This window comes from Eretmochelys imbricata, chromosome 5, assembly GCF_965152235.1.
Source record: "Eretmochelys imbricata isolate rEreImb1 chromosome 5, rEreImb1.hap1, whole genome shotgun sequence".
Lineage (NCBI taxonomy): Eukaryota > Metazoa > Chordata > Testudines > Cheloniidae > Eretmochelys > Eretmochelys imbricata.
This window is the reverse complement of record NC_135576.1, coordinates 113592026-113613171: the sequence shown is the minus strand read 5'-3', so window position 1 is coordinate 113613171 and position 21146 is coordinate 113592026.

The following is a 21146-nucleotide window of genomic DNA, read 5'->3' as shown; positions in this document are numbered from 1 at the left end:
CTCTCTCTCTCATCATATTAGGAACAATGGAACTATAATACCACTATTTTACCATACACTAACATTAACAAACTGTATAGAGAGAGTTCTTTCTGCGTGCTTTGAAACAAGTCTGCTGATAGAAGGGCTTTGAACCATTCAGAAAAAAGAACTAGAGAGATGGGAGATGCAAATATTGAGGGAAAACTTGCAAAAATGAATTTGCCACCTTTACTGTGTGCAAATTCCAATTTCTTCCCTTATGGATAAGTCCTCAGAGATGTTAATAGAAAATTATCTTTGAATAGCTTTTTTGAACCACCCTACAGAACTGAATAAAGATTGGTGTGTCTGTAGTAGGGTGGTTCAAAAAATCCTATAGAAATTATTTTATTCTCTGTTAAATTGTACAGGTGTTTAGAGCAATTTCCATACAACCTTACTGGCTTCACCCTATTGAATTCTATAGGGCTTTCCATAAATGTCTTCAAAAGTGTTTTTTGTGGGGGTTTTTTGGAGGATGCTGTCTGGGTTAGCAGTCAGGTTAATCCTTTGTCTGTAGGCAGCTATAACTCAGTCTGCTGTACACGGAAAACTTTCAAAAAGAAATTGGAGCTGATTTTGATCTCACTTTCACCAGTTTTATAGCAGCATAACTCCAGTGAATTCCAATAGAATTGCACAAGTTTAAAAGTGGTAATATTGTCTTTTGCCCTGTTTAATTAACTAGAACATCTAGTAAGTACATGGAATTCCTAATGATGCATCAGAGATGGACTATTTGGGAGAAAAATTCTTGCTCAAGTGCTTAGAAATGGACAAGATGTCTCCATTTCCCTTAACAAAGAATTCAGTGACTGACTAGCAGATGAAGCTTGTGGGATATGTATGTTTCAAAGAAAAGCAAACAGGTTGAATATGAGACAGTGTTAGACCTAGCTCTCTTTAGGATGTCTCAGTAGGACAGAGCTGTTCCCATGGGAGAGAGACTGGTACCTACAGAGTTGTGGCATGGTTCCTGTCAGTCATCACGGAACTTTTGTGTAAGAGATAAGTCTAAATCCCTTGCCTTGGTGAGCTGAACTGAAAGAAAGCAGTGACCAAATGAAGACTTGTTTTGACAGTTTGAAAATGATGACATGGGGCCATAGTCTGCTCCCAGTTACACCTATGTAACCCCCCATTGAAATACTGCTGGTGGAAGTATTACTAAAAATCATAAATAATACATTAATATTAACTGCCATCAGAATTCGACCCTTGGAGATCAGGCTGGCTTCTGTTGTAGATTTTCTGCGGCATTATGTGAGCTCTTGTCTGATTAATTGTTATTCAACTAATGGAATGTAGACTCCTCCATGGATTTCTCATTTGAGGTAGAGAGGATCTGAATGAAGATAGATTTCTTCTTTTTCAATTCTGACAAAAGACTATAGAAAATAGAACACAGCTGTATGATGATGAGCTGTGTGAAAGTGCTGTGAAGACCTGTATTTTCCATGAAGTTACCTTTGCTTTGTAGATGTCTTTCGTAAAAGACCAATGTATACTAGCTATAATATATATTGTCCTTTTAGAGCCACAGATAAATAGGGATTTAAAAAACAAAAATAGGAGCTTGGTGCAATTTCTATAAAGGTGGAAAGGATGGCCACTTAACTTGTTAAGATCGGCATAAAAAATGAAGTGAAAGATGTATGTGAAATCTCAGCATTCTCACTGGGTTTTTTGTGCTGAGAGCAGGAAAGCCCAGCAATTAAATTAGTGAATTATTTGGTTCAGTATCATTCTTTGATTACTAAAAATACCATAATGTACTGTCTGCTTGATTCTGTTCATACAATAGGAACATACAGTAACAGATAGAGAGCATATCGGGTCAAATGTGGTAAAATATTGTTTACACTTTACTAATGATTCAGTGACATTCTTCTACTGTTGTTATTATTTATAATGATACATAGTTATACGACATAATAAATTTAAAGGGCACTTAAAAATCAGGCCAAATCCTCAACTGGTGTAAATCAATGTAACTCCTCTGAAGTTAAGAAAATTACACCCTCCAAATACTGCTAAGGATCTGGTCCAATATCTGCTATGTCCATCACCAATTACATCCATTTTTAGCTATCTGTATAAATCAGCAATTTATTAGGCTGTGTGAGAGTGTCTTGGTATGAGATTTGAAATCTCTGGGACAGATTTTCGAAAGTGGTTGGTGTCTACGATTGAGGGGCTGGACTTTCAAAGGAGCTCAGCAGCCAACAGCGCCTTCTGAGGACTGCTGAATGTGGAGCACTTTTTGAAAATCGTGGTCACTTCAGTTAGTTGCCTAAACGAGAGCTGAGTTCTAAATCAGAGGCTGGATTTTCAGGTGCTTAAACAGGAACTGCTGTGCATGGAGATCTTTTGAAAATTTGGCGTCCTGTGTTTGGCTTCAGAAATAATAGCCTACCAGCTGTAAGTCACTAGTAGTCTGCAGGGGTAACATGACTGAAAATAACCACAGCTGTGGTCTGGGGCATAATGAAAAGATGGGTTGCTGCCCCTTTGAAGACATGACATTCATACCCCTATGCCAGTGTTGCTGCATTATCTGTAAATGTGCACGGGGGAAAAAGTATGTGATGCACTGTACCTGTACAGCTGTTATTCAATGATCATTGATTACACTTTTAGATTTTCAAGGTCAAGTAAAAGTCTAGCTAGAAATTTACCTCAGAGAGAAAACTACATTCTTAGTAGGAAGGTCTTTTTAAAGCCTTTTCTATCTTGTGGCAGTGATCTACTATATGCTGCAGGCTCACTATGTCTCTTCAGCAGGTCATATATTTTCCTTTATGCTCAGCTGAGTGGAGCGAAGATCAATTTTTAAATCACATTGCTATATTATCCATCTTTACTGCTCCAGACACAGTGGATAATTGTTTGCTATTTTAGAGGTTCTTGAATTACACCACTAATGTTTATTTTTTTCCCCTGAAATGCTATTTTACGGCTTTAAATGATCACTGTTTACCATTTAGAGCGTGTGTGTGTATATCATATAAACACATACACATATTCCTCCCCCCAAAGGATAAAATATACTTCTGGTGGGTGGGTGGGTGGGTGCCTTTAAAGGAGAAGGAGAATATAGTCACTATGAAGACTCACTATGAAAGGAAAATCTCTGTGAAAGGAAGATCTCTGTTTCTGTTAGCTCAGCAAAACTCTCACTAAAACGCAACAAAGCTCCTTTGCATGAATATCAAATACATTAATAATTTAGTTAAAAGAACTCCACTGTTCCACCACATGGAAAGGTAAAGTAGAAAGCTGACCTATTTTAGGGAATAGAACTGTTGTAAGACCATGCTTTATGTCTTCTGAATTAAATTTGTTTCTATATTTTCTTTGTTTATAAAGTGAGTGATTTTTTTGTGAAGAAATTGTATTTTTCCCTTAGCAAGGTCACTACTGTTTCCGTGTGTGGGTATGATGCAGAGAGAACAGAGAGAGTGAACCTTCTGTTAGTGATGTTTTTGGTGTTCCATGGAACAGCATCCCTGTAAGCTGATGTCCTAGAACTTCAATTTGCACATTGCAATACACTGAAACAATTCACAGTGTTCATTTACTTTCAGCACAGCCCTGAGCTAAAGGGGTGCGTGAGCTGCATCATCCCAGGAACAACTCTAGGAGGCACTGTGCCCCAGGGACACCTCAGGTAGCAGCAATGTAGCGCTGGCCTATAGCGGCAGCAGCAAATTATGACAGCTCAGTGCTAGCTGACCTCTGCTGGATAGGGATTGGGGGTTGGGCATAGGGAGAAGGTTCTGCCTATTCCCAACACCTCACTGCTCACTCCTTATCCAGTTGCAAGCAGGTATGCTGCACCCACTTACTCCTGCATGCTCAGGCTCACACTCCCCGTGTTGAAGGATGTAAAGAGGGTTCTTGCTCCCTCATGTGGTTCAAATCACAATCAAGCCATATCTGTGGATATTCACTCTACTCAGTTTCACTATCCTGAGGTCCCACGGGGTGTGTGTGTGTGTGTTTAGATACTATAGCACATTGTCACATTTGCTATTCAGTGACCTTCTGTGGATGAATTAGCCTCTAGCACAACTTTAAGGAACTACAGGTCTGCTCTAATTTATGTGGGCTAGAACGGCCTCTTAGGCACCATTCTGCTGGCCAAGGACCTGCAGAGTATACCACCCTCTGGCCCAACCCCTTCTGGCCCCTCTTATACTTCCACCCCATCGTTCGCCAGCCTTGACATGACCCTTGAACATGGGACCACGGTAAAGCTCACTTAGTCAGCTTTACACTAGCTGTGGATTCCTCTCCATCAGAGGAATTCTCATCTGCCCTTTTAGAGCTGGTTTAAAATCCCATTCATGCCATAGGCCCTGTGTTTACATTAACCACTATGCTAGAAAGCGTCCTAGGAACTCTAGATAATGCCCATAGAAGTCAGTGACATTTTTTGAAAATGATTTGCCAAGATGATGATAGAGCAGCTCCAAAGCCTTCATGAGCTCCTGATGATGTCAGCATAGGAAAAGGAAGTGCAAAGGCATGAAATCAGATCACTGTATGGAACAGCCAAACCCTGTAATAACTGGGAATTATATAATAGAAAGATCAAATCACAAACTTTTCTGTGTTTTCAGAAACCAACTGCATCCACTTCACCACTACACTGAAGAAAGCTCATGGGTTATATTCTGAATTTGGGGCATGAGGCTTAAGGCACACCGCTCTCACTTTATTCTAATGGATATTGTATGTGTTTAGCCCCCCACCTCACATTCAGGATATACACATTTGGTTCTGTATGTGAAGATAGAAATGAAAGCTGACTAAAGAGTGGCATTTATTCTGGACATAATCTAGCTAGTGTCAAGTTTATTTAACCCCCACCTTCAAAACAACATCAATAAATCTGACAACCATTCAAGTTTAAATACCAACAGAAGCGATCAAGGATGATAAAAATGAAGAGCTAGAGAGCCAACAACAGTAACTCATTGACATTATGCCAAATTCATCCCTGGTGTAAATCTTTTGCAGTAGAGTCATGCTGGGGATGAATTTGCCCAGTGTGCTTCTGATTGCAAGGCATTTCAGTTCTAAAGTTGCTGACCCAAGTGTAATGAAGAGACATGGACTGGCAGGGATCAAATTAAGGAAGATAGAAACTCACTGAATTGTACTAACTTGAAAGTAAATTTGCCCTTGCAAAACTTTATTCAAACATTAGAGCAGGCTGCTTTTTGGAGTTCTCCAAATCAGCTATGCAGGAAGAAAAATGCACATTCACTGATGCTGCAAAACAATATTATTGAGATTAGATAACAGCAGAAAGAAAATATGTATTTCAGGCATAGAATTGCAGAATCTGAAAACCAACAATAACCAAGCCCGAAGGGAGAGATTATACGTTATGGAAAAGGTAAGACAGTAGGCTAGGTTCATCCTGGGTGTTGCACCACAGACCTCCATGGAGAGACACCAAGATTAGGGCTGGTTGAAATATTTCCCTTGAAACTATTTTTGATTAAATCATTTTTGATTACATGAAATTCTTCACAAGAAGCCTTGAAGAAAACAATAACCAAAGAATACTTATGTGATGTTCAATATAAGGTAAAATACCCCTATGAAGAAAGCTAGTTCAAGGCCCTCTGCGCCATTTAAGAACCACAGAGTGGCTTTGCAATGGAGCCATGGGTGAATGACTAGGCAGAAGTATCTGTGCACTTCCTACACACCAATGCCAGCATCTCCATGCTGGTCTTTCATTTGCATGGTAAATCATAAGGAGGATTGAGCCCCGATAAGTCTGGGGATTCCTATTTATGTGGATTCAGTGGCTTCAATGATCCACACAGTGGGCTCGGATAGCATAATGTGGAACAGCTCTAGGGGCAGAGGGCTGAAGAGAAGCCCTGGACTCTGGCCCTGACTTGGAGATTGGGTTTCACCTCCCCAACCCTGTGCATTCATGCTTTCTGTGGGTGGAGTGAATTTCACCCTATGTAAGGCAAAAAGCTGAGCAACAATGAAGTCCCAGAGGAGATCATGAAAAGGTCTGCATAAAATTGTAAAATATTAGGAATGGCCCATTTTCTAAAAAAATTATTCTCTTCTCATGTTATGCTTTGATCCATTAGATTCAGAGTCCAATACTGTTGTGAGCTAAATAATTGCTTTAATCCTTAGTTATGTGGCAAGTGGCACCCCATTTTCTTTCTAGTAACAAGGGTGCAGAATATCCTATACTCAACCTCTTCCACATATAAGTTCCTCTATTCTCATGGGCTCATGAACAATTTCTTCACACTGGGTAAGATATGGTGCTTAAAAAAATTGATGTTGATGTTCATTACTTTCAAAGTAATCTTAATATCGGCTTAATTTTGGCCTTTTTCTTTTCAAGATCCTGAAAAAAATCTTTAGATTTATTTGCATAATAACATGAGTATTATGTTACACAGCAAATTTGCAGTTTCAGCATCCACTGGTGCAAATGACATAATCAGAATCATCAAGCTCACATTCATATTTCTGCAGGGCCTGCAACCCTTTACAATTCCTTTTATGTGCCCTTTGATGGAAAATACAAAAAAGTCATAATAAAACATGGAATCATAGAATCACAGGACTGGAAGGGACCTCGAGGGGTCATCTAGTCCAGTCTCCTGCACTCATGGAACAAGTAGGTATTGTCTAGACCATCCCTGACAGGTGTTTGTCTAACCCGCTCTTAAAAATCTCCAGTGATGGAAATTCCACAACCTTCCTAGGCAATTTATTCCAGTGCTTAACCACCCTGACAGTTAGGAAGTTTTTCCTAATGTCCATCCTAACCCTCCCTTGCTGCAATTTAAGCTCATTGCTTCTTGTCCTATCCTCAGAGGTTAAGAACAATTTTTCTCCCTCCTCCTTATAAAAACCTTTTATGTACTTGAAAACTGTTATCATGTCCCCTCTCAGTCTTCTCTTTTCCAGACTAAACAAACACAATTTTTTCAATCTTTCTTCATACATCAAGTTTTCTAGACCTTAAATCATTTTTGCTGCTCTTCTCCAGACATTCTCCAATTTGTCCACATCTTTCCTGAAATGTGGTGCCCGGAACTGAACACAATACTCCAGTTGACGCCTAATCAGCTTGGAGTAGAGCAGAAGAATTATGTCTCGTGTCTTGTTTAAAACACTCTTGCTAATACATCCCGGAATGATGTTTGCTTTTTTTGCAACAGTTTTACACTGTTGACTCATATTTAGCTTGTAGTCCACTATGACCCCCAGATCCCTTTCTGCAGTACTCCTTCCTAGGCAGTCACGTCCCATTTTGTATGTGTGCAACTGATTGTTCCTTCCTAAATGGAGTACTTTGCATTTGTCCTTAGTGAATTTCATCCTATTTACTTCAGACCATGTCTCCAGTTTGTCCAGATCATTTTGAATGTTAATCCTATCCTCCAAAGCACTTGCAACCCCTCCAAGCTCAGAATCATCTGCAACCTTTATAAGTATACTCACTATGCCATTATCTAAATCATTGATGAAGATATTGAACAGAACTGGACCCAGAACTGATCCCTGCAGGACCCCACTCATTATGCCCTTCCAGCGTGACTGTGAAACACTGATAACTACTCTCTGGGAATGATTTTCCAACCAGTTATGCACCCACCTTATAGTAACTCCATCTAGGTTTCATTTCCCTAGTTTCTTTATGAGATCATGCAAGACAGTATCAAAAGCCTTACTAAAGTCAAGATATACCACATCTACCACTTCCCTCCTATCCACAAGTATTGTTACCCTAGTCAAAGAAAACTATTAGGTTAGTTTGACAGGATTTATTCTTGACAAATCCATGCTGACTGTTACTTATCATGTTATTATCTTCTAGATGTTTGCAAATTTATTGCTTAATTATTTGCTTCATTATCTTTCCAGGTACGGAAGTTAAGTTGACAGGTCTGTAATTCTCTGGGTTGTCCTTATTTTCCTTTTTATAGATTGGCAATATGTTTGCCCTTTTCCAGTCTTCTGGAATCTCTCTCATCTTCCATGACTTTTCAAAGATAATTGCTAATGGCTCAGATAGCTCCTCAGACAGCTCTTTGAGTATTCTAGGATGCATTTCATCAGGCCCTGGTGACTTGAAGACATCTAACTTGTCTAAGTAATTTTTGACTTGTTCTTTCCCTATTTTAGCCTCTGATCCTACCTCATTTTCACTGGCATTCACTATGTTAAAATGAAATTAAAACTCTACTCCCCAAACAAGAACAATATGTTTACTTCATATGGCACATTTCAAAAAGAAGTTTTTAAAGTTTTCAAGAACTAATTTGATGGCCATTGAACACCATAAAGTCTCTTTTCTGAGATGCAGACACAGTGAATGGGTTTACATTGTGCTATAAAGTATTAGTAATGATATCTGACAGCATCAGTATATCAATGTAATTAAGTTAAGCACAGGTATCATAACTAATGTTACAATTTATACACCTCTATAAAAATAAACTGATAATAATTTTAAATGGTGATAAGTGCCATTACACAGTCAGCATTATCAGCTTGTCATGTCATTCAGCTCAACATCATTCACCTCAAAATCTTTAAGGAAGACACTGTTTTGAATGGTGGACTTAGGCTTACTTTGCAGAATAGCTGAAGTAAAAAAAATCACCAACCACTATAAATGACGTAATAAACACCAAGAAAAAAAGGATTTTTGAGGAGCAAGTTAGGTAACTTCTTCATATTGACCATGACTAAAACTGAAGTTTCTTTGTTGTCTACTAGTACTATGTGTCTATGTGAGTTACATTAAATTAATGTAAACTTACATAATTTTAAAATTACAGCTCTATCCAAAATTTCTTTTTAACCTGCTCTTGGAACAAGTAACCCCTACAATTACAATAATTGAAAGACAAGAAAAAACATCTTTTTTTTTCAGTGTATTTACTTCATGCATTTGACAGAATCTAGTGTATAGTCAGTTTCACAATTTCTCCTGTCAATTGGGTTAGTCAGCTTTTCCTATTGTTTGCTTGAGTCTTTCATATAGCAATAGGAGAGGGAAAAAACATTTTTAAACATAGGAAAATGTGACTGTAAAACAAACAAAATGGTCAGGGGGGATTGGGGTCAGCTGTAGTACCTAAAATTACTTTAATATATATATATATATTTAAAAGTAACTAGATTTCAAGTTGATGATGAGCCTTTATCCATCAAAGCATGTACATAACTTTAATAGACATAGAAATAGGCATAGTCCCAATTACTTCAACATTACACAAGTGGTAAAGTTCTTGGCTAGATTTGACTTTGCTGGTTTCCTAATTTCTAATGTAAATATTTTTAAAGAACACTTCTCAACACTATGGTACAATCACTGGTTTCAATAATAGGCTTAACAGTAGACTCCTTGAGTTATGTCCCATGACCCACAAGAGCAAATTGTTTTAACTATTTGTATTTGAGTGTGAGAGGAAGAAGGGGGGAAATAAGAGCTGCATTTTAAAAGTCTCTAATTATTTAGATTTAGAAACAACATAAATACATCAAAAATGAGATTTCCGAACAATATTTGGGGGTTGTGATGGATAATTAGCTGAACATAAGCTCCCAGTGTGATGCTGTGGCCAAAAGAGCTAATGCAATCCTTGGATGCATAAACAACAGAATCTTGATAAGGAATAGCAAGGTTATTTTACTTATGTATTTGGCACTGGTGAGACTTCTTCTGGAATACTGTGTACAGTTCTGGTGTCCACAATTTGAGAAGGATGTTGATAAATTATAAAGGGTTCAGAGAAGAGCCACAAGAAGGATTAAAGGATTAGAAAACATGCCTTATAATAATAGACTCAAGTAGCTCAAACTATTTAGCTTAATTAAGAGAAGATTAAGGGGTGACTTGACTGTAGTCCATAAGTACTTAGATGGGGAACAAATATTGAATAATGGGCTCTTCAGTCTAGCACATAAAGGTATAACACCGTCCAGTGACTGGAAGTTGAAGCTAAACAAATTCATATATTAGGTGTATATTCAGAAATAAGGTGTAAACTGTTAACAGTCAGGGTAAATAGGAGTTATTCTGATGATGCTCTGTGGCCGGTGTTATACAGGAGATCAGACTAAGATGATCACAAATGTCCCTTCTGGCTTTGGAATCTATGAATTTGAGATGAAAATGCTCAGAGGGAAGTGACATCTGCAGTATTTGAATAACAGGCATTCATTTCTATAGGAAATGTCATCGGGTCATACTTCAGCTGATGAAAGTTGTTGAGAACAAATTAGCTTTTGAGGTCAAGTTGTTGACATATTTTCTCCAAGGCTTGCTTCTTAAAACTTAAGGTGGAATGGGGCAATTACATGAGGATCTTGCAACAGTTACATCAGTTAATTCTGAGATTATTATGCAGATTGAGTTGGATTAACAGAAATTGGCACATGAAGATGTAATTTGCACCTTCCACCATAGGTGCGATTCACCCTGACACAAGGCTAGAGGGTGTTTCTGCTTTTTACCCTTTCTTGGTGCTTCTGCCAAGAGAAGACAGCTTTGAAATCAGCAAGGGGATATACCGTAAGATTCCTGCTGATGGAAGCTGTTTAGGAGATGCAGTGAAGCAGCCCCTGCCTGAATGCCCTGGCCTCATCATTTCCCTTGCCAACAGCACCCATTTTTTTCAGCCCCCCTAGCCACTGCAGGTTACGCAGATGAGGGAAAGAAAGATAGGACCAGGTTCTGCCATGCCAAATGCTCACTGACAGCTTTTTGGCCTTGAATATAGTATAGACCTTAGGCTGAACTTAGTTCATTTGCTCTCCTAATGGTAATTAGCTGACAGAAAGGCACAGAAACCAGAAGGGGTGCCAGAAACAATGTGATTTTCTTGGATTCAACCCCTGATAGAAGGATGATAAAAGATGCTACCAAGAGCTTCAGCTTTCAGCTCCAAGCTCCACTACACTCTGCTCTGGGTGAAACATTTCAGTGATAATAGATTTACTGGCAAAGGTTTCTTTGTCTGGCTGGGAAAGAGTCTATACTGTATGAGGCAGAAGGGTCACTGAGATGAAGTAACAACCTCCCATGCTGATGACTACTTGGACTGGGTCATTAACTGTGAATAGTCCATCTAATTAAGGTCTGCCAACAGATAACTATTCGTGGAGCAAGCCCGTCCTGACTTAAACTTAAACAAAGACGTCTTAAAGATGAAGATTCCTTTCCAGACTTCCCTTGAAGAAATGTGCTCTGAAATCTATGACAAAAATCTAAACAAAAGGTTGGTATTATTATTACTAATTAATTATTAGGGGCACTTTGATTCTAAGACCATCTAAAATGTTTGTTATCAACGGTTTAACTTTTAACATTATGCAACATTTATATGAGCTGTTCTGTGGATTCAACCAATCACTGCTTACTGAATGCTGGCCATGTGTGGGTTTCCTATTTGCTGCCTATATATACAATTGTTATTATGTGGATATTGCTTGTTCATAGAGTTGAAATTAATAGGTATGGTCAATTAGAAAGACAAATTAGATTATGGAATCCAGTTTTAAAAGAATACAGTGTGTACTAGTTAATCAATGTAGATGTATTTCTCATGACTCTTTGGTAAGGATGGGATTTTAAAGAACCCAGTGTCTAACCTTGATAGAACTAGTGAAGAGATATGGTTATGAGAGATTGCAATTTGGAGATGCTCCCTCATAAGGGACTGTGTTGTGAGTGTGGTAATTTGAAGATCTGCCCTGAAGCCAGGGGTTGGGAACACTGCCTGGTTGTGTGCAGCAGTTCACTAGAGATGCTCTGTTTTATTAACGTTTTATTCCTCTCTCGTTCACTGGTTTGTTATTTAATGAACCCAAGATGGTTACAACTAGGGTCAAATCTTATAGTACTTGTTCACACAAGCTGTCCTTACTCATGTGAGTAGTCCCATTGATTTCAATAGAACTACTCGCATACAGCTAAATCCTCGCTGAGATTGTGCCTCCCAATACATGTGCTGAAGATCCTTTCCACAAATGGATCCCCTGCTTGCCACACAAAATAGTATTTTCAGGGGTGGCTCCATCACCACCTCCTCCAGAACATACAGTGGCACCTCCATGTACTCTGAGGATGAGGTGAAGAGTGGGCAGGCCAAGGAAAACAAAGTGGGCAGGGGATGCACCATCTCCACTCTGGCTCTACAGTGATTAGTTAGAAAGGATAATACATCATTGGACTGTACTGTGTCTTTTAATGGGGCCCCCGGCACCTGGAGTCAGCTACAACCAGGGGCAGTATCTGGTAGTTTGGTTCCAATAAGGGTCAAGGGGCTGCCAGAAACCACAGCTGGTGTAGAGGTACAGATGGCTCAGACCTCCTGAGGATCCCCAGGACCTATATTGATCCCAGCAGAGCTGCCAGGTTTGGTGTGTGTGTGTGGGGGGGGTGTCTTATACACTTATTGAACTTATATGGTTCCTTACAGATCATTGCCAATTGGTGTAAGTTAGAGTAGACCCTAGACTGCTCCTCCTAGGCCTGGACCTGGAAAAGGACAAATGTACCATGAGCATGAGGGAGCCATAACCTGGGGCCACCTTCCATCCTGCACTGAGCAGAACTTGGTATATGAGAAAATCTGGTATAGAAATATGAAAACATACCGAGAAAGGTGATTCTCACATAAAAGTGATTGTCCACTAGATAACTAAACTAACTACTACAAACTAAAAACTATAGAAAATCTCATGAGAAATTTTATTGCCATGAGATTTCTTGCTTAATTTCCAGAACAAGGAGTTTCGCGTGCATTTAGATTAGTTTTGAAAAGATTTCAAAATTTATGGCAGATTTTCTGAATTTCCACGCTGTAGGTATAGATCTTGTTGGACATGAATAAACTTGCATATAGCTTGTTTGAGTGCCAGGTTAAACCGTAAACAAGGCTGTGACAGACTGGGCTGGAAATGGTATTTTTGGGGTAGTTGAGAGAAGTAGGACCACAGTGAACTGATAAACTTGAAATATAGATAAGGTGAGGATATACGTGATTGGTCCTTACACAGTCTGAAAAGCAATTTGATCCTTACATGATCTGTACGATATCCAACCAATTTGATTCAAGAAGTATAGATGTTAGTAGCTAGGAAAAATGTATATAAACTGTGTAGTGTGACATGATTTGGAATTGTGGTATCACCCTGTACCTAAATCCCCTGTATCTGGGGTGGGCCAGCATGGGCATAGCGCTGTTACATGCTTAATAAAGTAACCCGAGTCACGAGCTGGAGTTAAACTGAGGTTTTTGGATCTGAGAGAACTGGATGAAGTGTTCTCCCAGAACTGGACTAGGTATTCTGGAGAATTTGGAGAAGCCAAGTGGAAAAAGTCTCAGAGGGTGTGATGCTGTAAGGAATCTGGGGGATACTCTAGGATATTATGAATATCAATATTGTAAAATTGCAATGAGTTGTGCCAAATATGCTATAATTTGCCATATATGGTAATCTTGTTTATGTGTTTGTAGCAGCTTTGTATTTTGGGTTATAGATATGTATGTATATCTGTATTACAAAACTTGTGCTATGCTTCTTGATGACACCTCCAGACAGTTTGGGATCAGTACTGCCTAGCCTTCTTGATGGCCGATCAAGGACCATCCGCTATTCAACTGACCCAGATACACCTTATGATACACCTTATGACTCAGATACACCTTATGACTCAGCAAGGCATGCCTATGGACAGAACTCAAGCCATGTGCTGGGCAGTTTGTGCTTGAAACAAAGGAAGCACAGGCCACAGGGCAAAAGACTATAAAAGGCAGCTGCATCTTCTCCATTTTGTCTTCAATCCTGCTTCTTACCTCTAGAGGAACTTTGCTACAAACTGAAGCTCTGAACAAAGGACTGAATGACCCATCCAAGCTGTGGATGTATTCCAGAGGGACTTTGAAGCTAGCAAACTGATCAATACTGCTAAGAACCTGATATATGGACTTCAAAGACTTTATACGTATGTGAATATTTTACCATTTAACATCTCTCTTCTTGTTCTTTCTTTTTTCTTTATAATAAACCTTTAGTTTTAGACACTAAAGGATTGGCTGGAAGCATAGTGGGTAAGATCCAAACCTCTATTGACCTGGTGCTGTGGCTGACCCTTTGGGGTCAGAAGAACATTTTGTATAGGTGAGCAGAGTTTAAAATAACTTCTCACTGTATTGAACCTAGGTGCTGATTGGGAGCCAGAGACTGGAATGCAACAAAGGGGGCTGTGTGACTTCTTTCTTTCTTTTCTGTTCTTTTTTTTGCTTCGTAATAACCAGTGTGGAGGATCAGAAGCACAGTTTGTGACTGGTTGGGAGGTTTAACTTCAGTGTTACCCACCAGTCTTGGGAGTATCTGTTCTCCCTTTTGCAGCCTGCCCTGACATTGGCATTTCCAGAGAGGGCTGCCCCAGGCACCATGGGTCACAGAGGGAATCCCAACACACACTAAACAACCAAAAACAAAACCACAGCCATTCTGTTTAATGGTGGATTTCATGTATGTAGGTATTTAAACTGCATTCCTCAGTATCTGAGCACTTACAACCTAATCACTAGATTTATTCTACAGACTTTGCCTTTATTCTGTTCAACAGAATGCCTTCAAATGGATTGTGATTTTCTCAGTTTTGTTTGTTATTCAAAGATATTTTTGATTATCTTTGTACAATTGTTTAACTCAAAAGCTTGCTATGTAACATTAAGTTGAGCTGGTTAATAATAATTCATTTAAGTGACATAGTATTAGTATTATTTCTTCACTTACTGTACAAATGTAACTCTTTTAATCAGATTTCTAAGGGAAATGCTGGTGGAAAACTTTCCCTAATCCTTTATGCTGTTCACATATACATCCCCAGCAAGCCAACAAAAACAAGGATATAAATACAGCCAAAGTAAATTAATTGAAACAATTCAGTCAAATACTCCTAGGCTTTTTTTTTTTTTTTTTTTTTGCATTATAGGCTCATCTTTGTTAATTCATACAGAATGGCACACACAGTGTACCACAAAGATGACAGCTACGTTGTACCTGTTCTTTCAGTTCAGTATTTGACAGTTGGCACATGTATTCCCACCAACCCTAAGAGTTCAAAAATTATGAGCTAGAACATGATCCACTCCAGGCTCACTCTTAGAACAGCTAGTGGGGGAAGTAGGGCCTGATCATGGGCCTCTGGGAGCCAAAAAGCTCCCCCTGGTATAATTTACAGCATCCTAAGGGCTGGAGCTGAGCCCTTCCACACGCCTTCCTAACATGATTTGTCCTCTATATGTAAAGTAGATGAGTGGGTGATATACAGCTGGTGTAGCACTTCATGGCAGTGAGATAATGCTCAGCAGCCTGCCTGAGATGCCTTTCAGTGCCCTTTACACAGCTAGAACAGCACAAAGGTCACTCAGAGCTGAGAACCACCAGTGTTCTGCCCCCTGCCTTCTCACGCCACACTTTCCAACCCTGACCCCTCACAGCATCATTCTCTGCCACCCTACTATTCCTCTACTTTGCCCCCTGCACTTTTCCTATTGCTTCTCATTCCTTTTCCCTGTCCCCACACATTTCTCAACCCTCCCACCCCATCTCCTGCCTAACTTCAACACAAGGAGAAATGGAGTTGCCCATAGGGGAAGCTACATTTCCACTCAGAAAGGGTGAAGGGAAACCTTGGCTTTCATAACTGAGGGCAGGCTGCCTTGAGTCCCACTATAAATATTAGCAGATGGAAGCCATTTTTAATAAGGGGCAGGGATCACAAAGATTACTCCAGCTGTCTGAAATACTGTTACCCATTTTTGACCCAAGTGGATAGCCAAATTCAGGGTGTTGGGGGAAGGTTTACATTAGGACGAGAAACTGAAGATGGAGTCAGGGGTTTCTTTTATGCAATGCTGTTTATTTCCAAAGTCCTAGTTTCTCAAACACTGCAGGAATCAAACCAGAGAGAGAGTGTGTCTTTGCTCCCAGTTCCAAGCCCCTTTCCAGTCAAAAGCTTTCTCTAAGCTTTTCTAAAGGCCATGTTACCATTACTTGTTGTGATTTTGTCTTTGGCTTTTTTGGCCCTGTTTTTCCCTGCTTTTCTCAAACACGCAGCACCACCAATGAATGCCCTGGTCCATGTGTTTGTTATATCGGTCCCCAGGAAACCTCTCAACTCCCATAGCATGGCTTCTGCTCAGCCTTGACATGAGGATCTATTGTTTGGGCTATTATGAAACAAACAGACATTTAACTGCTCCTGATCCCTCATTTAGCCTGAATGGGAGGGTGGCTGCCCATCAGTTTGAATGTGGTTTAACCCAAACCATAACACTACCTAAAATCTTGAGTCTCATGAAAACACTGGGAGATGTGAAAACTATGTATTCGCTACTATGTTCACTTAAAGTATCGTCTAGGATCTGTCTACATAGAGGGGAATGAATTGCTTGCCTTTGAAAGTATCTTGAGTTGCCAACTCGAACAATAGTGTTGCAATTCTCACAATTTTAGATATTTTTATAAAGCATCTAATAGAGTCATAGTCATACACAGAGTTTAAGGCTAGAAAGGACCACAATATCGTCTAGTCTGACCTCTGATATATACAGGTTACTAACACCACCCAGCCATTTCCACTCCAAGCCCAACAACTGGACCTGGACCAAAGTATCACAGCCCTCAGAAGACTAAACTATTGTGTGCCACAGGCAGAGAATGGACCAGATGATGTCCCAGTGCTCAGCAGCAATCTTGCAAGCTTTTGCCCTTACTCAAAAGGGCCACCAGCTCTCATTATTTTCAAGGGGACTGACGCCAGGCTGATCTAAATGAATTAGATAGTTAGCCTTCTGCCTTATTAGATAGAAAACTGTGAGGAGACAAGTGCATGTGGGAGTCTGGGGTGGGTGACAGCTGTATAATAAAGATATAACACACAGAAATGCTGGTAACAGACTGAACTCTATTTCCTGGCCCTATTCATCTATCATGGGTCCAAGTTCCGATGTTAATATCCCATCACATAGTGGGGGTCAGTATCAGTTATGATCTTTTTTAAAAATGAAAATAAAACACATCAACCACAAACAAATCAGTCAGTAATTATTGTCTGTGAACCTTGATGTCTTTCTGATTACATGACCACTTGTTCTCAAAATAATTCCTTCAGCAGTGGTTTGTTCCACAATTGAAATTCATCTATCCACTGTATTTTTTGTTTGTGTTTTTCATTGTCAGAGACAAGGTGGGCATGAGTTACTTTTGTCAGCACAGGAGCACTACTTATGACCATTGTAGATGTCCTCAAGAAACAGAGAGCCAATGTACCCCTTGGTTTGTTTAGATGTCCTTTGTTTCTCCTGTAGTAGTCACCCTTGGGGTGACTATGGTGCTGATATTGTAACTGCTACCTGGGAAGGTTTTAGTTGATTAAACTGTTCTCTGTCTGTATTCAGGAGCATAATTATTGATATTACTGACTAAAGTAATTTTTTCTACTTTATGCTTCTGCTAGTTCTGCAGAGCCAACACATCTCTGAAAGAGTGAGCTAGATTTTGTGCTGGCTCATTCATCATCACACCTATTAACTAAGTTCCAGCTACAGAATGTTTGTTAATTTTGGGTCAGCAGGAAAGAACCCAGCTTGATTTTCTGATTGTACATTAGATTTCCACAGGTGGAAGACGGGCTTTCCCTCAATTTATAAATTGGGTATAAAAGGAAGTAATTGAAAGACAATAAACATTGGATCCTCACTGTACTGTTTTTGCCAAGGGTTTGTCTATATTAGAAAAATTGGACCAGTGTAACTGAATCAATTTTAAATTAATCTACTTATACCAGTGAAAACCTCGTTTACACCACTTTAAGCCTCATTTACATAGATTTAGCTTAATCCAGCAAATTAGAATCTGAAAATCAAGATGGATTCCTAAACTGTCAATTTTTACCTGATTTAGTTACACTGGTCCAACTTTATAGGCCAACCCTAAGCCACTTTTCAGAACAGAAACATGGGCTAAAGTTTTTTCACAGGGAAACTCACAAGGATTACCGAGCTTCTGATATTAACTAAACACTAGGGATTATGAGGTTTCTCTTAGTCCCATATTCAGTGTTGCCTTCAACTAGCAACATGAGCCAGGGGCTTCCTGCTCATGCCGCACTCCAGCATGGCCTTTTAGGTTTGGGGAGCAGTGACCTGTGCCACAGACCTTCAAAATGAACCTGTTCTAGATGGGCAGGTGACTGTCACACAAAAGGCAAGGGTGGTAAAAAGAGGGACCTAGAGGGGTCACAAATTTTTCAAAAATATAAGATGAGATTCACAACTAATACCAAAATCCAGTAAAAAATCAAGTGGATCAAAGTGAGGACTTTGGAATTTTGCTGACATACTCTTTATGGTTACACAAAAATATAGGTTTGCTCTAGTAATTGACACAGATATGAAGTGAGACACATGCAATATCAGTCTCTAGACTGAGCTGGTGCAGTTGTCTCTTCCAAAATGCCAAAAGGCCATCTTAATATTTCTAATTTGTATCAAATGTTCAAACTCGCCCCAAATCTAAATGGAACCACTTTCTCATGAGAGTCCTTAGCTTTGTTTTCTACACTGTAGAATTGATTGATACTACCGCAGCAGTTTTTAAATGAAGAAGCCTGCAATAGTATCCATAGAGAAAAAGTAAGAAGTGTAAGGAAGTTTAGAAATTAAAAAGAATGATGTAATTAGGATGCTCTCAGCATCATACAAAGCAAGACATTTACATTGTTCAGCAGTCCCTAATTTACATACTCCACAGCACCTCTAGAGGAGCTTTCGGTGGCCATAATCCAAATGAAGCTGCAGGTTTCACGTGGCCTGAGGGACTACACATTATTCACCCAAATACTAGGTGGAAAGATTAAGCAAATGTGTTTTCATTCATAGATGTGTTGTGATTTCATTCATAGATGGGTTGTGAGTAGACTGGGGTGGGAAATATTTTTGCCATTCTGAAACTATTTTTGAGATTTCAGTTTTTTTTCTGTTGTGCATTGGATGATGCAAGTTTTTCACAAAGAGAAAAAAGTGAGAGAGACACCCCAGAATAGCCACTAGCTCAGTGATTAGGCAATGTGGTAGCCCTGGATTCAAGTCCCTGCTCTGCCTAATGCAGGCCAGGAATGTGAACTTCAGTTTCCCATGTGCCAGGTGAGTGTCCTAACCACCACACTATTGACTATTCTGGGATGTGGGGGTATACCTCTCGGTCTCCCTCTTCCCCTCCCCCCCCCAAAAAAAATTCCACCCTGGTTTTGATGAATCAACATTTTTAACAAAAAAAATTTCTTTGGAAAATTCCCAACTGATTCTACTTGTGAGTTTAGGTACACAGTGCATTTTAACACAACAGGCAAGAGTCTACTCTTCCTTAGGTGGGTCTAAATCAGGAGTGACTCCACTGAAGCCAATAGAAATACACCACTGTGAAGCTAGGATGAATTCAATATGTTTTTGGATGTGGAATCATAGGCCACCAAATGAGGGTTTGCTCCTAAATTCTGACTTCATGGGTTGCTTTGAGCCTACGCTAGCTTAATGACTCAACTCACTTTGTACCCAAGAGATAGCACGGCAGTATTTCCTAGTGTTTATGTGGTAGTATCAAGCTTTGTCCCCTATGAGTAATAAGAGCAACTTTTGATGCTGAAACTGTTTCATATCAATTTTTTTGCTTTGGCTGTACAGTTCAGTAGATGTTTTCAGCTGCACTTCCCTCTCTAGGGCCATGGCAGTGTGTCAGACACTCATTCCTTTACATTTACTGTACACAGGATTGAAAACAATCAATAAGCAGTTGTCTAGCCAAAAACAAGGAAAAATTGGATGGCCAGACACACTCAATTTACAACAACAAAGCAAAGATCTACAGCATGAAAATATGAGAGAGGTTGTTCTGCAACTGAAATTATAAAGGCAGAATAAAATCCCTTAATGTTTGAGGTATAGTACTGATGCAATTATTAATTCTTGCTTTCAGTACCTAACAAGTACAATAGAATTACCAGTCTCAGTCCACATATTTATTCAAGTGTCACCATCATAGGACCTAATCACATTAGCCACGCCATCAAGGGCTTGTTCACCTGCACATCTACCAATATGATATATGCCATCTTGTGCCAGCAATGCCCCTCTGCCATGTACATTGGCCAAACCAGACAGTCTCTACTCAAAAGAATAAATGGACACAAATCTGACATCAGGAATCATAACGTTCAAAAACCGGTAGAAGAATACTTCAACCTCTCTGGCCACTCAGTAACAGACTTAAAGGTGGCAATTTTGCAACAGAAAAGCTTCAAAAACAGACTCCAAAGAGAAACTGCTGAACTTGAATTAATATGCAACCTAGATACTATTAACTTGTGTTTGAATAGAGACTGGGAGCGGCTGGGTCATTACACATATTGAATCTATTTCCCCATGTTAAGTATCCTCACACCTTCTTTTCAACTGTTTAAATGGGCCATCTTGATTATCACTACAAAAGGTTTTTTTTCTCCTGCTGATAATAGCTCATCTTAATTAATTAGCCTCTTACAGTTGGTATGGCAACTTCCACCTTTTCATGTTCTCTGTATATATATATATATATATATTCTTACTATGTGTTCTATTCTATGCACCCGATGAAGTGGCCCCACGAAAGCTTATGCTCAAGTAAATTTGTTAGTCTCTAAGGTGCCACAAGTCCTCCTTTTCTTTTTGCCAATCTCAGTTATTGATTTGGGGGAAAAACGCATTAAACAACTATTTGTCTGATCTAAAATATCACAAACTGTTTTTGACAACATTGGCTATTCTGTTTCTGGGTCATATTTTTATTGCTATTTCCCCCATTTCTTCAATGGTTATACAATGAAAATCATTGATACACTTCACTCACTTAATCCCAGAGTTTTTAAAAAGCTTACAAGTATCAGTGCTGATAAATAATGCACTGTGCTAGTTAAAGATACTAAAAATATTTAATTAGTAAATGCTTTGGGGTTCTATTGCTCCTCCTTATGCTCCTTTGAGAATGTGTAGAAAAAT